This window comes from Nematolebias whitei, chromosome 8 (genome assembly GCF_014905685.2).
Source record: "Nematolebias whitei isolate Nwh7 chromosome 8, NemWhi1, whole genome shotgun sequence".
Lineage (NCBI taxonomy): Eukaryota > Metazoa > Chordata > Actinopteri > Cyprinodontiformes > Rivulidae > Nematolebias > Nematolebias whitei.
Window position 1 is genome coordinate 51417126 of NC_056505.1, and position 11601 is coordinate 51428726.

Consider the following 11601-nt stretch of genomic DNA (forward strand, 5'->3'; position numbering starts at 1 on the left):
TCCAATGTGTCAGCAGATGCTGTTTCAAGACTAATATGATCTAACAGAAGATTTTTATACTGATTAATGCTAAGATTATTTTTATTTTTCCAATTCAGGAGTATGGTTTTCTTTGCGATGCATAAGGCAGTGAAAATCATGCGACATGTATTTTTTTCCAGGGTAACATCTTCCAAGATAGCCAATAAGCAAACAGATGGAGAGAGTGGAATATTACATTTCAGACATCTAGACAAGTCTTCACAAACCTGGACCCAGAACCTCTGAACGGGTGGGCAGAACCAGAGTGCATGGATATAATCATCAGGAATATTGCCTGTGCACTGTGAGCAGTTGTTAGATGATGTAAATCCCATCCTAAACATTCGCTGACCTGTATAATGTACTCTATAAAGAACTTTATACTGTATTAATTGTAAGTTGGAGATTATAGTCATTTTAAATGTTTTTAAACATATTTGAGACCAGGTGGGGCAGCACGGTGGCGCAACTGGTAGAGCTGCTGCCTCTCAGCGAGCAGGTCCTTGGTTCAAACCCCGGTCCAGGGGCCTTTCTGGGTGGAGTTTGCATGTTCTCTCCGTGCATGCGTGGGTTTTCTCCGGGTACTCCGGTTTCCTCCCACAGACCAAAAACATGCATGTTAGGCTGATTGGTAACTCTAAATTGTCCCTAGGTGTGTGAGAGAGAGAGTGAATGGTTGTTTGTGTTGTTTGTCTCTATGTGGCCCTGTGATGGACTTGCGACCCATCCAGGGTGTACCCCGCCCCTCGCACAGTGATTGCTGGACATGGGCACCGGCGACCCCCGTGACCCAAAATGGAATAAGCGGGTAAAGAAAATGGATGGATGGATGGATGGATGGATGGATGAGACCAGGTGTTTTGGTCAAAATTGATTGATAAATCTGACTCCCATTTTGCAACAGGTAGCATTATGGAGTCATTGATTCTAGACAATTTCTTGTATATTTTAGATAATAATTTGGGGGATTTAAGATTAAGGAACTCTAACACACATATTGGTGTTTCTAACAAAGTTTTATTAAGCTTAAATTTCTTTTTTATGATAGACTTAATTTGTTGATATTCTAAGAAGTATTTATTTTCAATGCCAAATTGTATTATTAAATTATTAAATGGAATAAAGTCTACACCTTCATATATGTGTTCCAGACGTTCAATTCCCTTGACTCTCCAACCTGGGAAATTTAACATATTATTTTCTTGTAGGATGTCAGGATTGTTCCAGATGGGTGTATGTCTACAGGGGAGTAGTGAAGATTTTGTCATTTTCAAATACTCCCACCATGCTGTCAGAGAAGAGCTAATACTGATGCTTTTAAAGCAAACATGTCTTTTTATATTTGTGCTAATAAATGGTAGATCTGAAATCTTAATATTATTGCATAAAGTTGGTTCTATGTCTATCCAAGTTTCATCTAATGTATTTGGATTTAACCACTTTGAGATATATTGTAACCTATTGGCTAAATAGTAGTGATAGAAGTTGGGAAGTTCTAATCCTCCGGTATCTTTAGATTTCTGTAATGCTTTTAAGCTAATACGTGGAGTTTTGTTTTTCCAAAGGAATTTAGATATCAAAGAGTCCAATGACTTAAACCATTCAGTTGAAGGTTTATTTGGAATCATTGAGAATAAATAGTTTGTTCTCGGCAGGACCATCATTTTTACTGAGGCAACTCTTCCCATAAGTGATATGGGCAGAGATTTCCATCTAGTAAGATCATCTTCAATGTTCTTTAAAATTGGGATCCATCCATCCATCCATTATCTTTACCCGTTTATTCCATTTTGGGTCACGGGGGTCACTGGTGCCCATGTCCAGCAATCACTGTGCGAGGGGCGGGGTACACCCTGAACGGGTCGCAAGTCCATCACAGGGCCACATAGAGACAAACAAGACAAACAACCATTCACTCTCTCACTCACACCTAGGGACAATTTAGAGTTACCAATCAGCCTAACATGCATGTTTTTGGTCTGTGGGAGGAAACCGGAGTACCCGGAGAAAACCCACGCATGCACGGAGAGAACATGCAAACTCCACCCAGAAAGGCCCCTGGACCGGGGTTTGAACCAGGAACCTGTTCGCTGAGAGGCAGCAGCTCTACCAGTTGCGCCACCGTGCTGCCTAAAATTGGGATATGATTCAATTTTATTAAGTCTTCCAATCTAGGAGAAATATTAATGCCCAAGTATGTAATGTTACCTGATTGTAGTCGTTCATTGAGAGAAGAATTAAACACGCAGTTTATTGGAAGAGCTGTAGATTTTGACCAATTTATAGAATAATCAGAAACTTTTGAGAACGAGTTTATTAATTCGATAACATTAGATATTGAGTTTTCTGTGTTCTGAAGAAAAAGTAAAACATCGTCAGCATAAAGACTAATTTTATGTTCTATATTTCTACACAGTATATCTTTAATATCAGCAGTTTGTCTTATTGCTGCTGCTAAAGTCAAGTCAAGTCAAGTCATATTTATTTATAGAGCACAATTTAAAACTGATAGACTGTTATCAAAGTGCTTAACACTAAGGGTAACACTGGGAAATAAAAAGCAGTAAGAATATACCTTAAAAATTTAAAACAACAGCATTAAAATGAAGACATGGAACAAGATATACTAAATCAACTCACACAGTATGAAACGCCAGAGAGAACAGATATGTTTTTAGCAGGGATTTGAACACAGGAAGGGAGGTGACATGCCTAATGTTGGGGGGTAGGTTGTTCCACAGTTTGGGACCCATGACTGAAAACGCCCGATCTCCTCGGAGCTTCAGTCGTGTTTTCGGAACAACCAAAAGCAGCTGATCGGATGATCTCAGAGCCCGAGAGGGAACATATGGTTCCAGTAGCTCAGAGAGGTAGATGGGTGCGAGGCCATTTAGGCACTTATAGGTCAGGAGGAGAATTTTGAAATCAATCCTAGTTCTCACAGGAAGCCAGTGTAGGGAGGACAGAACTGGTGTGATGTGCTCATACCTCGGTGTACCGGTTAAGAGCCGAGCTGCAGCATTCTGGACGAGCTGTAGCCGTGAGATAGAGGCCTGGCTGACCCCAGCATACAGTGAATTACAATAGTCCAGGCGGGTTGTGATGAATGCATGGACTAGTGTCTCAAGGTCAGGTCTAGACAGCACTGGCTTGAGCTTAGCTACCTGCCGCAGTTGGAAGAAGCTTCTCTGCAGAACTGAACTGATCTGTTTGTCGAACTTAAAATCTGAGTCAAAAACCACTCCAAGGTTTTTAACAGAGTGCTTCAGATAAGGCTGAAGGGAGTCCAGGTTCACAGGATAAGAGGCGGCAGCTGAGCTAGGGCTAAAGACAATGACTTCAGCCTTCTGGTCGTTAAAACTTAGAAAATTTGAAGCCATCCATGTCTTAATGTCGTCCAGACATTTGAGGAGAGGGTGGACGGAACAAGCACTGGCTGGTTTCAGTGGCAGGTAGATCTGACAGTCATCGGCGTAGCAATGGAATGGAATACCATGTTTTCTTAGGATCGACCCCAGCGGAAGCAGATAGAGTGAAAATAGAAGGGGTCCGAGAATCGAGCCCTGCGGGACACCGCAGGAAAGAGGCATTGAAGTGGATAGATTTTTACCCACCTTCACACAAAAACTCCTGTCAGAGAGGTATGAGCGGAACCAGTCTAATGCAGCACCTGTAATCCCAACCCAGTGTTCAAGCCGGCGCTGGGACATCCACTACCAACGGTAGAGTTGTTCTAGCCAGTCTGTCTATAGGAAGCCTATGATTATTAATGCCTCAGGTTTTTGTCTGCATTCCCAGAGTTCACCTGCCATCCTACCACTCTGCTGTGAAAACCTTTGTGAGATTATCATCCTCCTGCATTCCTTCAGCTGCTCTGTGCCACCACCACTCACCTGCCTGTTTTGGATTACTCTGCTCTACGCTCTGGACATTGTTTGGTACCCTATCTCCGCTCCAACCTCGACCATCTCCAGTAAGAAAACCCATCACCAGAGTTCTACTAAAATCCTCCAAACTATCTACTCACTGCTCCCTCTGCCCCACAGGAGAACCAGCACCTTCACATGATGTCACTTTAATATTCCACTTTGTAAATAAACACTGTAAATTGGTATTTAGTCCTGGTCTCTGTTTTGTCTCAGTCCTTTCATTCTGGGTACACCCGTTAATATAACAGAAAGTTGTATAGCTGACCAACCTTTGTTGAGACTGCCTGGCCCGTTATGCCAACTCTCTGTCATCCTGGTGAGTTCTCCTCCCCGAAGGGAAGCAAATGAGCAGTATTGTTTCGAGGTAAACGCCGAGGAGTATTTCTCAGTGACAGGTCGCTACAAGCTGGACGACGCCATTTTATAATTTTCATCTTATCGCCGACCCTCGGAACGAATCGGATTGTTCCTCCGGGACAGGCGACGTCAGCAGCAGCCCCCGCTGCTCATTCCCTCCTAGAGAGCGTAGTGTCGATAGAGGGGGGCTGAGCGAATGCTCACCCCCCCCCCCCCCCACCACCACCACCACCTTGTTTCGCATCGGCGACCACATGGCTCCCAGCCGCCAGCGCCCTCTGGAGTTTACCCGACTTAACCCAGGAGGCGGCTGACATGAAGGGACCTTTTTTACGTCCCGCGCCTCCCCTGCCAGTTTTCGGATGATCCAGTGGGAAGGTTTTTTGGGCTCCTCTCCGGCTCGTTGCCCTGATTCTCATCTGGCCTCGCTTTCCCAGCAGTGACGTCCTTCTGGGACGAGGCTGCAGCCGGTCCTGGTAGAATAGGGCGCCGGTTCCCACATCCGCGCCCATCACCAGAGTGGAGGGGTTCACCGAGCAGAAATTCCCTCAGTGCCCCCGGGAGCGGAGCCTGACGGAGGCTTTTCGGAGCAAAGATGTCCAGGTTGGACCAGCATCCCGCGCCTCCGGTTAGCGTAACCAGATGTGACATCTCTCTCCAACCGACCTCACCAACAACAACACGTTACGCTATTGGCGTACACGTTCAGAGGCGGGAGGAGACTACGCTCCCTCTGCAGGGCAGCTGACGTCATCCTCAACTGGTGCACCTCTTTTGCTGTCTGCTGGCCTCACATCGCAGCCAGAGGACGAGGTTTCCAGAGGTTCTCCTGGCTCGTCACTCCACTGCCCTCTCGGAGGAGCTGCAGAAAGCTTTTTGTTGGGGGGCCCTCATCAATGAGAGATCACTTTCAAGATGTTCCATGGCTGCACAACACCTCCCAGTTCTGCTACGCCATCCCTGCCCGCCAGACTTCCCCGGCATCCAGAAGTTCAATTTTTCCCGGAGATCGCCAACAGGGTGCGCCCTAGGACAACAAACCACAGAGCTCAAGGGGAGTTGACTGAATGACGGTTGCTGGATGTGTGTGCAGATGACACGAATGTGGGAATAACATCATTTTATGATGAAAGTGTCTGTTAGCCAGTCTGTCAGCTCGGATGACCTGACAGCGGCTCCGTCACACACACTCCACATGAATGAACCAGTGACCTTTTTAAAGGTTGTTTCCAATCACTGCCGCTCCAAAAAGGCGAGACGCCTGCATGACACAACAGTCATAAGTGAGTGTGGCCCGCACAATGAGTCTTAGTGGAATAACTCGTTTTTAGCCCAAGCTACACACCCCTCACAAGTGGTGCCAACGTGCGCTCCCGTGGCACGAGCAGCCTTCACCTATACGGCACTACATTATGAGAGTGCACACGCAGCTCCCAGCGCCTGCCGCTCACGTCAACGTAAACGTGAGATCACGGTACGAGCCCAGTAACGTATTTCGCTTTCGGCAGAAGCGACACGCATCTCACCGCAGTGGTGTGAAATGCGTGCTCCCGCGGCATCAACAGTTTTTCACACGCCTCACAGTGGCTCCTTCATTCATCCTCGAAGAAGGCTTTCTAAAATAACACTGCAGCTCGATGAATCACTCAAAAGCTCACGTGATTCGCAGCTAAGAATGAACGTGTTCTGCAGACCGAGTCCAGTGGTAAACCTCGCCCTCATCCGGTGCCGCACGCTGCTTCCTGACCGCACCAGTGTCAAACGCGTGCCCCTGTGGAAATCCTCGCCTAAGACGCCGCGTTGACGAGGGTGCACACACACGACTCTTCAGCGCACGTCGGCTCACATCAACGTAGATGCGAGCCCGCAGCCTGAGCATGGCACGGAAACGTTTTTTCTCAGAGCCTTTTCGTAAAAGTCTCCCCATGAGTGTGCGGAGTGTGTCCCCGCGACACACGACAGCAGTGGATGCAGTGAGACATGAGCCGCAGCAACCCTAACTGGTTCTGCATGCTTGGGGGCACGCACCTTCCCCAATATGAGCGCAGCACAGAGGCACCACATATCACAGCATCGGCAGCCCGCACACGGCCCGCATGCTCGGGGGCGCACATTTTTTCTTTCTCCGTAAGAGCGCACCAGCTCACATCAGCATGCATGTGAGCCCACAGCATAAACGCGTGCCCGCTTCCCGGATGTTACGCGGAATGGCAACGGGCGCGCGCTCCAGACTGATAGATGAACCATTATCAGCAGGGGTTCACGCTGCAGTACAGCTCAAACCCCCGTGCGGAGGAACTCTAGAGACGTTTTCTGTAATTTCTAGAACAGATCTCGTCCCCTCTCGCAGAAGCTCAGGAAATTTTGATTTAAATGTAATTTCCAGGGTCCCAGAAGGAGAGGGAAACACAGGGTTCCTTTCTCGTCACTCCCTGGTCTCAACGGAATGGAAGGATGAGATTTATCCTAGATTTGTCAATTTTGAACTGTGAGACAACATTCCATTAAATGTGTCGAGCCGCTCGGCAGCCACCACACAGAGCAGGGAGGAGAATTCTGCTTTATCTGGACATCTGTTGTTGCTGACCTGTTTTTTCCAGACAGATGGCAGCAGTGCAACTCACATGAAACCAGCAGAGTGATATCAGCTGTTTTCCATCAGCAGACCTACGTCACACATGTCAGACTTCACAGAGGCACATACATTTAAAGAGCTGTGGGGGAGCTGTGGTCCCCCACACAGCAGCTCATTTAAATGTTTTTTGGAGTGCCGCACGGGTTTTTGAATGTGATTCACCACTTTGCTTCTGTGCTACGGAATCACCAGGTTTTTGATTCACACAGACAGCAAGTGACTGTTGCATACATAACTGGCAGGAGGTGTGTGCGCTCAACCCAAATGTTCCACATTGTGAGACAGATGCTGCATTGGGCACACCAAATCTGCTCTCCATCAGAGCAGTGTACACCCCCTGTGTTCTAAACAGGAGGCGGATGTGATGTCGAGGGACGGTTTGCGTCACGGGGACTGGGACCCTCCATCCAGAGCTGATGGCTCAGACGCGGCAGAAATCTTGCGAGCGGCTGTGGTCCTGTTTGCAACATGAGAGAACGCTAGATGTCAACTATGGTTTTTCACTGAGCCCACGGGACGAACCACCGCTAGGGGTGGACACGTTTGCTCACAGTCCATGGCCAAAATGCTTCTTCACTTTCCCTCACTCCCTCTGATATCACGATTTCTGAACTGAGCTCAGGAGGAGGGACTGACAGCTCCTCTGTCCCGAGTGCGTGAACGCATCATGGTTCCCAGTCCTACGACACCTGTTATAGGGACGCTCGTGGAATCTGCCGCAGAGGGAGGACGCTCTCCTCCAGGCGGGAGGAGCGATCAGGAGTTATCCAGATTAGGCCATCACCTTTGAGTCTGGCCGCTGAGCGGATCCACTTAGAGAGGATGGGTCTCTTTCAAGATGTAGTGCGTACGATTCAGTTTTCACGTGCTGCATCCACTACAGCGCTGTTCACATCAAAGTGGACAGCTTTTCAGCGCTGTTGTACAGAGAAAGGTGTAGAGGCCACTTCATGTCCACTAGGTGGCGTGCCGTCCTTTCTGCAGCAGCTGATGGACAGAAATCTGGCGTTCAGCACGAGTAAACATATGCTGCAGCCATCTCTCCCTGTCACAAAGTTTTCGGGGACAGAACAGCTTTTAATCATCCGCTTATGTAGCGTTTTTTAAAAGGTGTACAGAAAAAGGTGTAGAGGCCACCTCATGTCCTCTAGGCGGTGTGCTGTTTTTTCTGCAGCAACTGATGGACAGAAATCTGGTGTTCAGCACGATTAAAACGTATGCTGCAGCCATCTCTTCCTGTCACAAAGGTTTCGGGGACGGAACAGCTTTTAATCATCCGCTGATGAAGTGTTTTTTAAAAGGTGTACAGAGACGCAGGCCTGATTCACGTTCACTTGCTCCACAGTGGGATTTAACGCTGGTCCTGCGAGCCCTGATCAAGTTTAATCTGAGCTACTGAATCAGGTTCCAATTAAATTCTTGTCTCTTAAAACAGCCCTGCTGCTGGCTTTAACATCCGCTAAGAGGGTGAGTGATTTATCTGCCCTCTCTGTCGCTCCGTCATGTCTTAAAATTCAGGCTGATGGCAGCTCAGCTGATCTAAGACCGAATCCAGGCTTTATGCCTAAAAGATCACAAGCTCTTTTAAATCAAGAACAATATCATTGGAGGGGTTTTTCCCTCCCCCAACAAATCAGAAGAAGAAGCATCTTTCCATCTTCTCTGTTCAGTGCGGGCGTTGACGTGTTACATAGCGCGCACAGCTGCAATGCGTCAAACTCAACATTTGTTTGTGCATTATAGAGATGCATCTGCAGGTCGCCCGTTATCCACCCAGCGCCTGTCACACTGGCTGTGTGAGGCCATTTCTGAAGCCTACAGAGCATCAGATGTAGAGCCTCCTGTCAACCTCAGGGCACACTTGACCAGAGGTATTGCATCTTCGACTGCTTTGCATAATGGTATGACAATGCAGGATATTTGCACTGCGGCTGCGTGGTCAACACCCTGCTCATTTATTCACTTTTATCTACGTGATGTGATGGCTCGTTCCATGACACATTCTGTCCTTAGTGTTTTAACAGAATGAATATTGTTATTTCATGGAACCTGGTTTAAACTCACATCTGACTGCATGCATTTACAGTGTAAGATGTTGTTATCAGTCACAAGTTGTGACTATCGTTCATGTTCTATTGTCACTAATCAGTTCATGACTATTGTTACCAATCAGTTCATTTGATTAATAATCAGCTCTCCTGTTATTATTAATCTGTTCATACTGTTCAGCCATGAACCGGTTGGTTCACGACTCCTTTCAGCATTTCTCCCCTCCGTTGAAATTTTTTCAGGGGCGTTCATGCATTTAGAACGCATAATTACACAACATGCGTCTGTGCATGGTACACATAATTATGTAACGTGTAATTACGTACATGGGGAGCTGAGTGACAAGACGTTTTTTGGGCAAGCTGCCGCTTCGTACGGTGTTCGAATGGACCCAGTGAGGCGAGGACAACATCCGCTTCGCCCTTAATCCACTAAACGACAGCCTTAAAGGGCGAAGCTTATACGAAATAGAACGTTGGTTATGTACTGTAACCCCAGATTCTATGAGTATAGGCATAGCCCTTTAAGCGTCGGGCCTCACTGGCTCCTAAATGGCTAAAGAAAAAGTTATTTGGGAGCCGAATACCTGCTCTTAACATAATTTATATGGACTGGGTGGGGCCCACACAGCAGGTGGGCATGGACTAAATTTTTCAGTGTGATGCTTCGCATGATGGGATAAACCCACTAAGCGGCAGCCTTAAAGGGCTACGCCTATACTCATAGAATCTGGGGTTACAATACGTAACCAATGTTTTTATTAACGCTAATATTGTAGAATGAACATATGCTGATATATATTCATAAATTAAACGGATTCTTTCATTTTTCTGGACTGTATAATGTACGTGCACTGAATTTAATAAAATGTGGACGGAAACGTTAATTCTCTTTGACTCACCAACGACAGTGGGTCATTTATTAACAGAATCAAGTTTAACACATCATACATTTACATTAATTGGCAAAAATTGAAAATAACAACAGCTTATTTAGCAAGTTTTACAAGGAGTAAACAATACGGCGATTGTTTTCTCACTTCCAGCAGTACAACAGACATTAACCACACGGCGGTGGCTGAAAAACTTTGCTTCAGACATTTCTAAAAATATCTGGAATGATTTCTTAGCAGGATAGAAGAATTTTAAAGATGGGAAATTAAGTTTAAGTTGAGAGAGATGGGGAGGGAATTTGTCTGTTATAACCAGAAACAGCACACTCCTTCTAGACCAGCTTGACCCAACGGTACGCTTTGGTTGAGATCGACTCTTTTACCTTTGCAGATGATAGTTTCAGCGTTGGTGTAGAGCTCTCCTTTCAACTCTTTCAGCGTCTCTGTAAGAACAGCTAAACCTCGGGAGTCGTGAGATCATCCAGAACAGACATTTCATAATTCCCCTGATCTTCTCTCGTTCAGCTTATTTTCGTCCTCCAGCATCCTGAATTCCAGCCTTCTGAACTCTGGAACTGCTGTGAACTAGGAAGTGCTGCACCTTTTAAAAAGGGTCACTTCCGGTTCATTTGAGGACTTTCTGATTGGTCGATGGACCAACAGAGGTGTGTTTTTGTGATGTAAGGTGTTGTTAAAAAGTCAAGGAAAAAGATTAAGATTGTTTAAGAACAGACAGAAGATATTATGAAGAACTCAGACTTCGTGGAGTCACTTCTCTAGTATCTTGCTGTAAAAGTTAAAAATGACATTTCTTTTTCAGTAAACTTGCAGTCGACTGAAACTTGAACTTTGACCAACTTACACAACTTGCTCATTTCAAACAGACGATCAAGAAATTGAATCATTACTCTGTAACATATTCCAACTTGATTTCCACTTTGAATGAGGATTAAAATCGTTATTACTGTTTCACAGTTGATTTAAAAATGAGTAGTTCACTTCAACATTTAAACATTGTTTGAACTAACACAATTTGATTATCAAACATTTGTAAAATAGTAATGATAATCGAAAGTAGTCTTCTTTCACTTGATTAATTCAAGAAAGAAAGTCTCAGGATGGGTCAACCTGTATTTCTGGATTCAAATCAATGAAATGACAGTTTCTGTCCCATAAGGTCCTTAAGGTCAGGACTTGACCTCAGGCCTAGTTTACTACAGTCCCCCCTTTGGAAATCATCGCCTGTCCATGGGGATGAATTCCAACATGAACTTACGCCTTTGAATGTCCTTGAGCTTGATGTAATCCAGCAAGGAAAACAAAAGTCGAAAGTAATCCAGCAAGGAAAACAAAAGTCAAAAGTAATCCAGCAAGGAAAACAAAAGTCAAGGTAATTCCACAATGTTCTTGGTAATTCCATTGTAGCAATGCTTTAACCCTTTGGAAACAGAGTCTGTAATCCATTGGAAAAAGTCATATAATCCACAACGGTAAATCCACAACGATTGGAAGTGTTGACTGATCAGCATACAGAGGGGTTCCCTTGGATTGAACTGAAGATGCGGCCACTGGATGAAGAGTGGAGACCAACGTCAGGATTGCAGGTCTCCTCCAGCGAAGGTCGTCGCTGGGTGGATGTCCACTCTGTGCCGTTCTGGTTCAAATGTGACATGCAATTATGTGGTTTAAGGTGGGCTTATGAAGGGGATTTTACATAA